Here is a 15,753-nt window from a genome sequence, read left to right on the forward strand (position 1 = left end):
ATTAAATTCTGTGTATGCATTGTTTGTTGTTCAATTGGTTGTTATTTTTTTAATTGATTAGTATTGTCTGAACCAGTTTTTTTATTATTTTTTTTGTTAACTTGAACCAGTTTTTTTAGTTCTGTGTAGACTTTTGAAATCCAAAACTTCGTTGCAAAATGGCTCCAATGATTAAACAATCCATGTATTATTTTGTTGTAAAAAGTTGTGGGAGATATGTTTGATACTGCGTGTTGTTGTAGCAGTTTTAGCTTTGATCCCACAAAGTCATTCTAAGGGATGGTATGAATTTCTTGGATTGCTTGAAGTAGAAGCAATTGTTGCAGTTGGTCTCCATTACATTGAAATGGCAGCTCGTTTGTGGTTTGAGCTTTCACATGTTTCTCTGGTAAAGACTTGTAAAGCAGACGTTTAACCGCCGTGTTTATTGAGCTAATGGTGCAGCAATTTCTACATGAGTGACAGATCATTATCGATACCAATATATGCAATTATCACATGTGCTTTAAACTGAATCATGTAAATGTCGTAAAGACAGTGTTCCAGGGAGATGGTAAAATTTTGGTGGAGCGTTCCAAATAGCATGGATGCAGTTGTAAAGTTATTGAACAAATTATACATCCTAGACAACCAAAGTCATCAAAGGTACAATAGTCAGTTCTTCTCTTACAGGTTGTTTTTGTGTGTTTGAATTAGACCTGTTAGTTAAATCTGTTGAGCAATTTTTAGTTATTCTTAATCAATGTAGTGAGCCATTCATCTAGTAGTTTTAGGGGCTGAGTTGTTTTTATAAGTCTGTATTTGACCCTTTCAGATCAAAATCATATGAAATATTTTATTGGTGTTTTTAAAGTTGGGATTATTTTGCTTTATGTTTTTTTGTGTCAGAATTTTTTTAAGGGTGATGGGTATTGTGTTATCAGTTGAACTGGCTAAGATGACGAAGAAGATCATCTTGACACTTCAGTGCCGAAACTGCAGGCACTTTTCTCAACAGTCAAGGTAAAGGAACTATCTCCATGCATCAATTCTTTTTTTTTCAATTCCTGTGTATTCATAGTTATTTTTGTCGCAGCAGTCACGTTAAGCTCTGTTTATTTCTTATTTGTAGTGGAAATCTATAGATGATAGAGATACACAAAAAATCTCAAACGTGTTCCTTTGAAACAATTTGGAATCAGATGTGTTCCATAGTTCATAAATCTAAATCCATAGACCACATGTATATTAAAAAAAAATTCTTTGAGCCAAGTGGGAAGGTGACATTGGTAAAAAGCTTGAGCCTTGGGCTCATCATTGTCTTAGCGATGCAAGAAGATAACAGTGAAAAGCAGAGCACTTAATCAAGAATGAGACAATATGTCTGGCCAAGAGTCATAGTAATCAAACGTATGTCAAACTGCAAGAAATCAGAGAAGAAGAACCCTGAGGTGCCACTTCCATCCACATACTGAAACGTGTAAGCGCAAATGTTGTTCTTAGCAGAACAACCTGAATTAGAGGACTGAACACCCCACCTGCATCTTTAGTCAGAAAATGAGATTGGTGTCGTTGTTACTTAGCTTCCTGGATCAAAGTAAGTCAACTGAATCTGTAAACAGAGCAGCACACTAATCTCAAATCAGAGAAATTAAAAATCACAGAACATCACCTCTTGTGTTTGAGGGCAGCCATTGCAAGAAGCACATTAAGTCAAATCAGAGAATTTACTTGGAGTTCACTGGTTTGAGGGCAGCCATTGCAAGAAGCACAAATAACTCACAAACATCACCTTTATAATGATTAAGGTAACCATTCTCCTCCAATCTCACCACCGACTTTGAAAAAATAGCTAGAGAAGATTATCTACCACTGGACCTGCCTAACCTCTCATGTGCTCCTTTTGCATAACTCGTCTTTCATGCGATCTCTTTAGCCTAAGCAAAATGGAGTTTATCTCCATAGTAGTCAGCAACCTGTAATCCGTAATGCAATTAAAATGTGAAGCAAATTTAACCAACAGACAAATGAGACAGGGACGGGTAAATCGAGCGAGGATGAGAACATTGTAAACCCAGAGGTTTGATAAGATCATAAGAACTACCCAAGAAAGATCAAAGGAGATGAAGATTAATCAGGCAAAGTCTATAACATAATCACTATCTCATCTCAAGAACTTGATCACATAAGTCGACTAAAAAGTTCACTGCAAATATACGACTATTCATTATCTATGCAATTGAATCATACCGTCTTTCATACTGTAATATAGTTGTCTTGGAGATTCCTTGCACTGTTCATATTTCACAGGGCAAAATCGAACTGTGGTTCCACATATATATCCAGTCAACCAATCAACAATGGATTTTGCATTCTTCAGGTCATGTTAAGATATGATGAGAGAAGAGGAGTTGGCAAAAATTTCAAGTCATTTGAAAGGCTATAAAAGAACTAAGCTACCTCCGAAATGATCACTCTATTACGATTATGCTGAACTTATGAACTCTACGTGGTCCTCCGTACCTGTCTTTCTCTACATATGTGATCTTCCACTACCACTGCAATGACAAACAGGTCATCTTATAAGTCTTAAGCATTGGTTTCTATTACACATGTATGAATGCAAAGAGAAAATATATTACCTATACGAACACGTAAAAGAAGAATTTAAATTGCAGCTTGAACGGATTTGCTACGGATTTGACACTGAAACCATTTTGATTGCCTCTGCATAACTCCATACCAACCGCGAAGCTGCTTTTTAAAACAATCCTCTTCGCACTCCATACAGATCTTGTCCCTATCAAAACATTCATTTCGCTGGAAAGGTAAGAAAGCTTCTTAGTAAGAGATCTGTAAACAAAAGGGAAAAAATCTTACGTTGGAAGATCTTGGTTGGTTAGTTTGGATAGGTAACAGTGCAGTATCAGAGTCTCCTTGACGATCTAAGGCCTTCCACTTTCAAACGGATTTTTTGGAGCCAGACTCCATATAGTTCAAGAAGCCAGAGAAGTTGGGAACTTTTCATGGAGGTCGGACAAACGGCTCGTCAAAGCTGTGGAGTACCCCATCATCAGAAACCGCAATCCAAGCACCGATATCATCAGTAGCACTCGCCATCCTTCTATGTCCTTGAAGCTGATTTACTTTTACACCATTTGTGGAAAGTTGTTTCCTTTCAGGGTCAGATGGTTCAGCCAAGAAAAGGGCAAGCTCATTATGATCATCTTGATCATCTTCGTCCAAACGAACCTGTCTCGGAGTTCCTTTGCTAGCTTCTTTGTGAGACTTCTCTATCTTCACGACCTGAGTCTCCATAGCGAAAGTACTCTCACGATGCCTGTCTCGAATTTCGTTTTTCAAACCATTGTCGTAGCTAGATTGAACAGCTCGTTGGAATTCATCTAACTACAGAGAAACGATACCGACAATCAATAAACGTTACACAAATGAGAGCAGAGAAAGAGTGAAAGAATGAAAACCTGCCATTTGGTGGTTCCGAGAGCGGCGTGAAGGTCGCCATTTCCTGTGATTTAAAAAAAAAAGCTGAAAGAAGGGAAGTTAAAGAGAGTATTAACTGATTTGAATAAACTGGAAACAGGAAAGTAATAAAAGATCCAAGGAATCACTTAATCAGAAATCAGAAGTGTCAAAGAAATTAAAAACTTTAAAGTAATAATAGGAAATCTCAAAGTGATTTGCCAAGAAATATCACCTGCGACGTATATATACAGATTCCGAGTGATAGAGCAGGGAGTAAAAATCCATTATGGTTAACGTTTCCGTTGATAAAAAAGAAGGCAAAACATCGAAATTGAAGATCTACAAAGCGAATCATCACGTGGATTGAAAATCTCAAAACTCCATAGCTGGTATCTGAGATCGAAGGAGAAGCCTTCTCGATTCAGTGTGGAAGAAGAACAGGAATCAAAAACTCTGCGTTTCAGGTAATGACTTACTCTTTGTTTCAAAGATTGGGCTTTATAAACCAAAACTGTGACAACAACAAAAAACGAAAGCCCAGACGTAACACAAACATAAATAAATGAAACGGTGTGTTTTTACAAACTGGACAGGTGTTGCATTCTGGGCAATTGAATTAGTGACGTGGCACTCTCAAAGAAGAGAGTGCTTTTCTTTATATATATATAGATATAAGAAGATGTAAATAAAAACGTTTGAAAATTAAAAATTACATATCTTGAAATCCTACAATTAATTATTATATCATCAAATTTTGCCGACGATAAAATATTAAAAAACTTTTATGATGAGTTTAATAGTAATGTTTCTTCTATAGATTCTAATTACTTTAATAATTTTTCTCTTGTTGTTCTTGGTTAGTCTTGATTATGTTAATTGTAGTAAATTAATATAAGTTGTTATTTATTTTTTTGAAACACCGAACTAATCAATTAACAAACAAAACTAAACTTCAGTTTTTTATAAATCGACCGAATTGAACCAAACTTCTCACAAAGAACTAACCAAATTTTGGTTTGGTACGGTTTGGCGAGTTAAATTCCAATTGAACTAAAGCTCTGCCTAATAGCATAAATTCTACAAACACTAATGAGTTGTAATCGTAAAATTGTATTTCAACTTGCTCTTATTGAAAGTATTGAATTTTTGAAATGGCTGCTGGCGACTCATAAACCCTAGTCTCTCTGCGAACAAGACGAACGGCTTGCGTTTGAGAGGGCTACTCTACTCTCCTCACCGATTTCGACCCCCCCCCCCCCCAACATGGCTTATGCAGCAGCTAACAAACGAAAGCGCATCGTGAGTCAAGACAGATTCTCGGACAAGTCTAGACACTCTAGAGATAAAGTCTGAGAATTTCACGCCCGTTTCAGAGGATTTCTTAGATTCAGGTCCTACTCCGAAGACAACAAGTGTTTGCTGTCCAAGTGTAGGGATTTGTCATGAAGCAAAAAATTTATCAAGCAAACCCATACATGAAGTGGTTGATTTGGTTGATGAAGATTAAAGCTTGGAACAAGCTGCTTAGGGCTGGGCAAATAAACCAAACCCAAAAATTCGAACCGAACCCGATCCGATAAAAATGAAATTGAACCGATCTGAACCGATCCGAACCCGATATAAATAACGAATGGATCTTATTTTATGGTATTTTGGGTTGTAGGTATTATTCGAACCGAACCCGAATCTAAATGGATATCCGATAGAACTCGAAATATTCAAAACCCCAAAAAGATCTTGTACCAAACATGATCTCAGTTCCTAATATTTATCCAAAATACACTTAGATATATTGAACATCTAAAATAAATATCTATTATACGAAGGTCAGTGGTATTACATGAAGACTTATGGTTGAAGTTGGCGGTTGAAGCTTGAAGTTTTTATATTTTTGTTTTGTTTCATTGAACAATGTTTCTAATTTCAGGAGAACTTAGTTTTTCGTTTTATGTTTTCATTTATTTGGTTTTCTTTCTATCAATAATATATTTACCTTTCATTTGATTTTGAAAGATCAAGGTTTTCCTTTCTTGATTTGAATTGATTTTGTTTATATTTTGGTTACAAAATATGTACAAATCAAGTATTTTAAAACCAAAAAACCGATTTTTACTTATGTTTTGGTTACAAAGTAGGTATAAATCAGGTACTTTTAACCCGAATAACTTATTGGAACCCGAACCCGAAAGTACATTGGGTTGTACCGGTTCTTTGAAGATTTACTAACCCCGACCAAATTGATGAAACTACTAGCTATTTGAGAGTACCCTTGATACTTCGATCTCCTTGTTTGAAGAAAAAGCGAGCTGAGATGGTGATTATACTACTCTTCTTGCTCCAGTGTTAGTTGATGCAAATAACAGTTATAGAGTATCTACTTTTACCTTTAGGATGTTAGAGTGATGTTTAGAATCAAGAGTTGTTTAACATTGAGTTTGGTTTGTATTTTGTCTACAAAGCACATTGTTACGAACAGTTGTCATGTTTTCTGTTAATGAAACTTGTTTTATTGATTTGTTTAAGGTATCTCATGAACTCTTTACCCCGCTCAAATAAGAGGAAGAAGCTGAAGTCAAAAGTGCCTTCTCTATGAGAAATAGGTATTTGTTAGAAGCTTCCACCAAGTCATCATGTGATTGACTTATTTAGGAATTTTACCAATTGTATTGCCCCTGCTCTTAGAATGAAGGTCTTGGTTTTGCATAAAAATTCCGGCATTGAAATTCGTGGAGAGTCTTTACAATGCCTCAAACTGTGTGCTTGGCTTAATGATGATGTGGTTGTTATTCTGTTTTCTCATTTTTCATATGTTTTCTTAAACTCCTTTGTTGCATTGATATATGGTGTTTCAGTTTGTTCTTTTTATAGGTCATGAATCTCTATCTCGAATTGCTGAAAGAGAGAGAGAGAAAGTAGAGATCCTCAAAAGTACTTTAGATGTCATTTCTTCAATACGTTTTTCTACGTCAAGGTTCTCTTTTAGTCCTCATTCGTTTGACAATTACTTATTTTTTTCTTTAATTTCAATGTATTTTTTGGCTGAAACTATCGGATTATTTTACGTCATACTTTTTCCTCCTAGTATTCACTTGTCTATATGGTTTGTACGCAGCGTTAATGGCTGTGACAGATGTTATGTTTATGACTGTTCACGGGCTTATGTAATATATCCCTCTAAATACATCTGCTCAGCTAACAAGACCAAGTTACAATTACAAAGCTGTCAGGAGATGGACCAGATATAAAAGGCTCGGATATAATCTTAGTGATTGTGACATAGTGAAAATTCTGCAGAACCTAATGTTGGAGTTAACTTGAACCTTAAGAGATAAGATAAACATGAAGCCTAGTTGGATAATGATCTTGAAGGATAAAGGTCATTAATATATTGTGTTTACCAACTAGGATTATGATAAGTGTTGAGTATATATATGCCGAGTGTGGCTTTGATGATAGACAGAGTTTTATGATTGTTGAGACCTAAAAGCTTAAGAGGTTTGTTCTTAAAGCTATTGATTGATTGAGTGAATAAGAGAAAGAATTCTTATTAATCTTGTGTTTCAATATCTGGTATCAGAGCTATACAAAGATCTTAGCAACAACTAATACAAAGCATCCACAGCTATGACGGACGAGAAACCTGATATCGAGAAGAACAAAGAACCAGGACACTCTGCTGTCAAATTCCCGATGCTAACTGCATCTAACTACACCGTATGGAGCATCAAGATGACGATTGCTCTTAAGGTTAGCGAGGTGTGGGAAACCATCGACCCTGGAAGCAAGGATATGAAAAAGAACAATATGGCGATAGCGTTCTTGTTTCAATCTATACCGGAAGCCCTGGTGTTACAAATTGGTGTCGTTAACACTGCAAAGGATGTTTGGGATGCAATAAAGGCGCGTAATCTCGGAGCAGAGAGAGTAAGAGAGGCTAGACTACAAACCTTGATGGCTGATTTTGATAAACTAAAGATGAGCGATGGAGATAACATTGATGCTTTCGTGGGAAAGCTTTCTGAGATCACATCAAAGTCAGCAGCCTTGGGAGAGACGATTGATGAATCAAAGGTTGTGAAAAAGTTCTTGAAAAGCTTACCAAGGAAAAGATATATTCAGAATGTTGCTTCAATTGAACAGTTTCTTGACCTGAAAACGACAAGTTTTGAGGAGATTGTTGGAAGACTCAAACAATTTATAGTTTTGAGGAGATTGTTGAACAGTTTATATTTAGTTTACATTTTTATTATTTTCAAAAAACTAAATGTAATATTTTTCAAAAGAAGCCAGCTGACATTATTAAAAAATAATAATAAGTAAATATGAAATATAAAGAAAATGAATAATAATTAAATCTATATATATAAAGTTGTCTTCTTTGGCTGTTCAGCCTTCCACGTCATCAATATCATAGGGGCTTTTGCTGACACATCAGCTTATCTTTCTGAACAAAGACGCAACTTTCGTTTACCCTTAATTTGCGATTGTTATTGAATAATGGATTTTACAAGATAAGTTTAATCCATCATCTCCTTTCTTTTGTTTCTTAGAGGTCGCCAGACACAGTTGCCGTTAGGGTAGTATGCCCGTTTCAAGCGATTTACTCATTGTTCTTAATGATGATATCAATAATAGAATCCCACTATTTTCTCATCCCTTGAGCTTCCCATCCTTAACTTTCTATTGCTTTCACTATATATTTGCCTCCTTCCGAAACCCTCGATTCATCAGATTTTTTTAATAATTTTTAACTATCAAATCCGGTGCACTATTGGAGAATTCGCAACTTCCGGTGTCGGATTGAAGGCTGGTAGTTGTAGGGAGACCGTTGTGACAAGGCTTCTGTTAATGCATATTGTGGCTAGTCTTACGTGTTCTAATGCATATAAAACATATAGGAGCATAAAGTAAAGAACACATAGAGATTTGTTAACGGGGTTCGTTTCCTACATCCCCGGGACCACGTCCAGAAACCATTTACTAGAAAAGGCCGCAACCTACAATTGCTATATGGTATCCAGCACACACCCGTGCCTACCACTCTTATCTAGATTACAATGGTTAGAGCAACTACTACTCAATCTTTCTATGAAGAGTATAGTTCTCTACAATTAAACCACCAACAGATCTCACCATCTGTCTGGTGGGACGACGCCACACACCTGTGTGCCTCTCTCAATAATACCATGGACGTGTGCTTTTTTCTTTGACGGCCTCCTGTTATTTATGTGGTTGCTAAACCCTAGATCTTGGGTTCTAAGCAATCTTTCCTTTTTCTTCTTTCAAGAATATGGAAGTTCTTACTCATCTTAAATGTACTATTTAAGATGATTACCCAATTCAATAGCCACGTCCTGACTTGTTTAGGCCGAGCCCATGTTGTCCACTTATGTATCTCAGCAGTCGCTTCACAGCTCAGCTTCGTGAATGACTTCTTGTACCACTTCATGTACTACTCCAAGATTAGTACACAAACTACTACATGCGTTTTCTCAAACCAGTCAACACTACATCTTCAATCTCTCCCTTGATGACTGCGTTTTAGAATCCAAGCACCTTCTCAATTTAGTCAACACAACACTAATAATCTTTCCCTTGGTGACTAAGTTTTAGAATCCAAACACTACTCTCAATGCTTCTCGGTACAACATCTGGAAGTATCTTATCTCAGTATCAAAATCAATCATCTTCATTCGCTCCCTTTTTAATTTAGTTTGATACTCAAGCATTAGGTTCTTAGCTCCTGTAAAGCCAAAGTAGTGGACCACATTATTACCTTCTTTGACATCCAACCAGTCTCGTGTATCAGATCCAAGTAATACTCAACCCAACCACATTCTTCAATATAAATTCTCAGAACCAAACGCCAAAACCTCTCCCTTGATCCTAGCTGGAAAATAACTCTTGCATGTGTTTAGCTTTATTTTCATCACACATCTTTCTCCCAGTACGCACATCAGATGTACTAGTGCCATCTCTCCCTGCTTGAGTGCACAACTAAGTTAAAACAACACAGAAAAACTGATGACGCTTCTCACAGTTTCACATTTAAGATTTAGTTGTTCCCTTGCATCCCTATGCATTGACACAGCAGTTTTAATTGGAACATGTCTTCCCTGTCGTACTCTGTTTATAACAGTATCCAAAACAGCTGTCTGCAAGTAATTTTCAGACTATCATCTTATTCCACCAGCATCTCTAATGCAAACTTGATCTGAATCAGCTCTGAGAAAAAACTGACTGCCTTGCCTCCAAGAAAAGAGAATATATGACTCAAACTTCTCTAAAAATAACAAGAGCCTTCGTAGATGAGAATCACTTAGAATCAGCTATCCTGACATCAACCAGACACCGCTGTCGCCAATAGCACAGGATCAAAGCCTGTCGTACGCACAGAACAGTGTCTTGCTAATGTAGTAGCAATTCTGAGCAATCATTTCCTCGTGTTGCATTCTCTGCCTTCCAAAAGCCAATCCAAGTGAAGCCTCAACCATTTCTTCTATAGCTCAACATGTTGTCTAGATCGAACCATCCCGATCCAAGTGCTTAGCATGAGTTTTCTTGTTTCATGAATAATACATGGCGTCTTCCATATCCTCATTTTTCCTGAAACTGTTCGCTTCACATTCACCAGAGACATATCATCAATCATGTAGACAAGAGTTTATTGAAAAACAAGACGATCCTCTCTTTTTCAGCATGCGACCAACGACTATCATGTTTTTATGGTTGCATATCCTTTCGCAGATGACCGAAAACAAGACCGTCCATGTCACAGCCACCACGAAACTCTAATAAGATCCATTGTCATGTGCTGAAAGGTGCAACTCATCTTCATCTCAAAGTTGCTTTGTCTCAGAAGTTTAGCCTTTGTGTTAACCTACTTCTTTAAACTAAACTTGGTGTTCAAGCAACAGTATTCAAGCAACACGTCATGGGAAAAGGAATGAAATCCAGCTTGCCGAATCACCTTCTACACCTCATCCGCTAACAAAAATAAACTATCTCCAATGAAATCGGGTCTAGCTTGTGTTGTAGTTCCAGTGTTTTGACGTCTCATCATCTGATCACAACCCAAAAATACAGTATCTGCCTGCAAAAATTCAAAGTACACTGAGACCATGTATATCTATCCAGCCAAGACTTCCCCCCAGCCACAATTCTTCATCTTAATATTAGCCACTTGCAAACTAGTACCAGATCAGACAGCCTCTCTGTTTCTCTCTTGATAGATCTCTTTCTGTTCATATTCTTGGGAACCTGATAAAATTGCTAAATATTTTTCTGCATTTTACAGAAACCTGCAACCCCCGAAACATATCATGATGCTCCAACTTTGAAGACAGTTCCGTAAACACTCAGCTCCATCATGTTTCTACCAACACCAGTTTTTAATTCATTGAGTTGTTTCAACACCGTATGATCAGAGAACCCAAAGTACTTCTCGTACAGTCTTTGACTTGACTTCTCTTCAGGATCAAGGTTAACTATGGGTTATCAAGCTTTTCTACACATCACATGTCAGCAACTACGCCATGTGTCTACAAGTTGCCTCTTCCACCGTTCGCTCTTCGAGTTACTCAACAAACAATGCCCCCTTCTTCCTTTTTTTTAATCCTCAACGTCAACAAATAAGAAGCAAGAACAACCACTGATCTTATTCAAACACTTTCCTTAACTCGAGTTGAGAGTCCATATCTTTTGCAGCAAATAAAAAAAGAACAGAGCTTTACTTAGCCAATCTTCTTCAGTAGTTGCCCTTTCATGAGATCGAATTTAGTATTCCTGGTCAGCGAAAATATCAATCTCTGGAACATCCAATGTCATCATGGTTTCATCTAGAATCTGTCACAGGTTCTGGTACAGTTTTTGATACATGATACGTTGCACTCGGTTCCTCAAATTTAGTTGACCTTTCAAGGCTTCTCACCACCACTTTCTCAGCTCAAGAACTCGTGTTCTTCTACTCCTTTCAACTAATTTGCATGACTCATAGCTCTTTCTTCTTCTTCTTCTCTTGACTTGATCTTCTCACTTTGACTTGTTCTTAGATAGCCACATAACTGGAATATTTTAACATAGAGGTTTCGACACAGACTTGACCAATTCCGACGAGGCCTTGTTGGCGTCTCTCTCTCTCTGATAATCTCTGAGACTGTTGCAGACAATCTGAACCCCAACATATATATGGCAGGTTAGACCTCCTGATACATAACACATCATGTAGAATTCAAGTTCTTATCTCCTTTATATTTGAGCCTTCACTCAAACTTTCATCAGTGTTAATTGAAGCATGTCTCTCCCTCAATCTTCTGTTTTAATCACTGGTACATTGGCTGAACAATATTTTCTTTGCTTTAATCTTGAACAATTTTCACCAGTTCACAACAACCAGTACCCTCTGAATCTCTGTCTTCCATTTATTTCATGCATCTATTTTAGTTCAGCTCATCAAATCAACTTGCAACCAGTCTCGTTTCTCATGAACCATAATCATCTTCTGTTGCATGTAACTTCACATCAACTCCAAACTAAACATAACCGGTGTACTCTCTTGTAACGTGTTCAAGAATACGAGAACCCATGACCTTGACTCAAAACTGACTCCAAATTTTCAGCAGCAAATTAAAGCATAGCTTTCTCATACCAAGTAAACCTCGTAAACAGCACTGAATCTTGAAGAATCTTCTTATAACCCTTGCAAACTTCTTGTGTTTCGTCTAGCTTATAGACATTCTGTAGTTGCAGCGGAATCTTAACTCACCACCGTCTACAAGATTTGAACACTTAATATCCACCTTTTGCAAAGTACTGAAATTTCCTTTGTACTCTGTCCTTTAGAACTCTTTGATACTCAGCTTCAACTTTAGCAGTCTTAGCACATCTACCAAAGGCATCATCTGCATGTTTTCTTTCTCTGGCTCTCTGTTGTGTTCCCTTACATGTTTTACTTCATGTTCCACTCTATCCAGATTCAAGACGAGGCAATTATTTCCTCTTCAATCTTCATCACCATTGAAACCTGAGACATCCTTTCACATGACGACTTAAACTGATCACATCTGCTCAACACAGCTTCACAAGATTGGTCTTGAATGTTTGCGTCCAAGAAAATATGCCCAAACGGCCAAACTCAGTCTGCATCAACAAATCTCTTTCTACATCTTAACACCATCAATACACTCCGCAACAGCGCTACTTAGACTGAGATGATCAGAAACAGAGCCAATCAAACCGATCTTGCTTCCTTCTCACGAGACATAACACTGTCATTCTTAGCACATAAATTTTTCAGTGTAAGGACAGCCAACTGGAACAAGTTTCAGACCAGGAAGCCTCTCTGAATTTCAATGGCATGCTTACTGAATAACCCATCTCTAGATTATGAACCTCCGTATTTGCTTCATCTCTCTTCTCAGTAATCAATTTTGACTTTTCTCCGTCTATCTTGCATGTGATGAGATCACGTGATGCTTACTTAAATAGAAGTCAAATCCCTAAGTAATAAACTGGTTCATTTGTCTTCTCATCTCTACCTCATCGACTTCAACCCATTATCCAAATAAACCAAAGTTAAGACAAAGCAATCTCACGGAATCTCTGCTATATATATGCTGAGATCTTTGTTATATGTCACAACCCAAGATGAGCCAACACTTTTCTCAGGTACAGTAGACATTTCTTAAATCACTTTGAAGACCACTAGCTAAGGACTTCTTGAACTTGACGCACAATTATGATCGATCTTTGCAAATACTCTTTATAACTTTCTACTTTTCTGAACCCAGAAGTCTCTCTGCACCAGCATACCACAGCCAGGAATACAAAAAAGAATTGATGAAGCAACAATTCCATAGTCTCTGCCATTTCTCGTGAATCCCACTGAACAACCTTAGACTTTAAATTCTCAGCATCGGTAACTCTTGAGTTTCTCCAGAACCATCTCTTCTTTTATTCCTTAGAGCCAGATCTTCAGTTGCAGTAGTAGGTCTTCTTTTTCTAAGAACTCGTAAGTGTTTTATCTGAAAATAAGAACCTTTTAGCCTTCCTGCACCACCTTAGTCTTCTCCGTGAATTACAGGAACCATAGTAACACTGATGCTTGATGCCATACTACCCTTGTTTTCCTTCTCTTCTGCACTCACACTCAGTTCAGATGATAGAACAAATTCCAAAGGCAGTCACGTAGAAACAAGTTTTCATTTCTCACACGAGTTTATTTGAACAATTGTTAGTCTCAAAACCAAAACCAGTCTTTGTTCTTTGAATCAAACTCAATTACCGCAAATGAATCCTCCACTTTATTCTTCTCCCTCCTTCAATGGGCTAGTTAACTTATGTTGCTGATAGATGCTTGCAAACGCTTCATGCTTTGAACCTTGTAAACTGATATATTAACTGCTCTCAACGCCTTTGAGCCAATACTTGAACCCATGTTCTCTTCGTTCTTAAGGCAAAGCTTTCCTTTTCTCTCCAATGATCTTATTTGTGTTCTGAGCCCTCTCCTTAACCACATAAGCTGATGCAACACAAACCTTTTCTGCCTCCAAATCATTGTACTTTGAGAACTGATGATTGACTTATTATCAACATGGAGATGGTTTCAACATCACATATCGGAGCCAGCATCTTGCTTCTCTAAGTTCGCCTTTAAGAGTTCCTGCAGTGAGTACAAACTCAAATTCTCCATTCGATCACATGCAAAAACAGAGCCATCAGCTTCACATGATACCATCAACTTTGAATTGTTTCTTCTAAGCCAAGGTGGTTGTAGCACGTTTCCTTTTTTTTAGTGGTGTAACACATTTTCGATGGTCCACTCAAGCTTATCTCTCAGAGGAAAAATCAAACTCAACTCAGTCTTTTCTTTGTCTGAGATGGCAGGACAGTGAGACACTGAGACACATCTCTTCGACTATAAAAACACAATTGGAGAGACATCTCTGAGCTTATCTCAGTGATTTCACGTTAGCTTCTTTAAACACAAACTCTTGTATAACTTCTGAAGCTTGCGATTTGCCATGCATCACCAATTTATGAAGCTCTTCTCAATAGATGAAAGTCGCTTATTCCTCTAATACACATGTGGTGATAGACCAGACTTTCTATAACTTTGACACATTTGCTTCATTGGTCGGCCCACTGATGTTTTCCTTTTTCTCAATCGATGCCAAAGTCACCTTGTCTTTATGTGAAATAGAATTTTACTGCATCTAGAAAAATCTCCAACTTTTGTTTAACCTTCGTCGCAGACTTCTTTGCTTTCTCATAGACTGCTGCAACACAAAAAATCTTCGCACGTGTGATGAACCTCTTCTTTCTTCTTACCAACCCTAGTCCAAGCCGTTATTAGAACACACATAGCAGACCTCTCTTTCACGTTCCACATTAGATCTTCATAATATGATTCTTTTCATGAAAATCTCTTCTTCTAGCCACAAGTTCAGGATCATACCCACAATAAGACGAGTCTCTACGAGCACCCGCTCTGATATCAATTGTTAATGCGTATTGTGGCTAGTCTTACGTGTTCTAATGCATATAAAACATATAGGAGCATAAAGTAAAGAACACATAAAGATTTGTTAACGGGGTTCGTTTCCTACATCCCCAGGACCACGTCCAGAAACCATTTACTAGAAAAGGCCGCAACCTACAATTGCTATATGGTATCCAGCACACACTCGTGCCTACCACTCTTATCTAGATTACAATGGTTAAAGCAACTACTACTCAATCTTTCTATGAAGAGTATAGTTCTCTACAATTAAACCACCAACAGATCTCACCATCTGTCTGGTGGGACGACGCCACACACCTGTGTGCCTCTCTCAATAATACCCTGGACGCGTGCTTTTTTCTTTGACGGCCTCCTGGTATTTATGTGGTTGCTAAATCCTAGATCTTGGGTTCTAAGAAATCTTTCCTTTTTCTTCTTTCAAGAATATGGAAGTTCTTACTCATCTTAAATGTACTATTTAAGATGATTACCCAATTCAATAGCCACGTCCTGACTTGTATAGGCCGAGCCCATGTTGTCCACTTATGTATCTCAGCAGTCGCTTCACAGCTCAGCTTTGTGAATGACTTCTTGTACCACTTCATGTACTACTCCAAGATTAGTACACAAACTACTACATGCGTTTTCTCAAACCAGTCAACACTACATCTTCAGCTTCTGCGGATTTGGAAAGCACTCGAAGGGTGGTGATCTCATTGGTGTTGTTGATTTGGTCTTGGTGGATGCGAAAGTAATATTTTCATTAACTAAAACTCTATATTTTGCACCGA

The 15,753-nt window shown here is 37.6% G+C and overlaps 1 long non-coding RNA gene and 1 pseudogene across 1 annotated transcript; both read right to left on the reverse strand.

The window, feature by feature from the left end:
- Positions 1 to 1,200: 1,200 nt before the first annotated feature.
- On the reverse strand, positions 1,201 to 2,223 carry LOC130494601 (uncharacterized). The gene is made up of 2 exons (XR_008944864.1): positions 1,652 to 2,223; positions 1,201 to 1,566 (listed from the first exon to the last, which is right to left on the reverse strand). It is a non-coding gene; the product is annotated as an uncharacterized LOC130494601 (long non-coding RNA).
- A 423-nt stretch (positions 2,224 to 2,646) lies between these two features.
- Positions 2,647 to 3,740, reverse strand: LOC108828984 (uncharacterized; annotated as a pseudogene).
- Between the last annotated feature and the right edge of the window lie 12,013 nt (positions 3,741 to 15,753).

This window comes from Raphanus sativus, chromosome 4 (genome assembly GCF_000801105.2).
Source record: "Raphanus sativus cultivar WK10039 chromosome 4, ASM80110v3, whole genome shotgun sequence".
Taxonomy (NCBI): domain Eukaryota; kingdom Viridiplantae; phylum Streptophyta; class Magnoliopsida; order Brassicales; family Brassicaceae; genus Raphanus; species Raphanus sativus.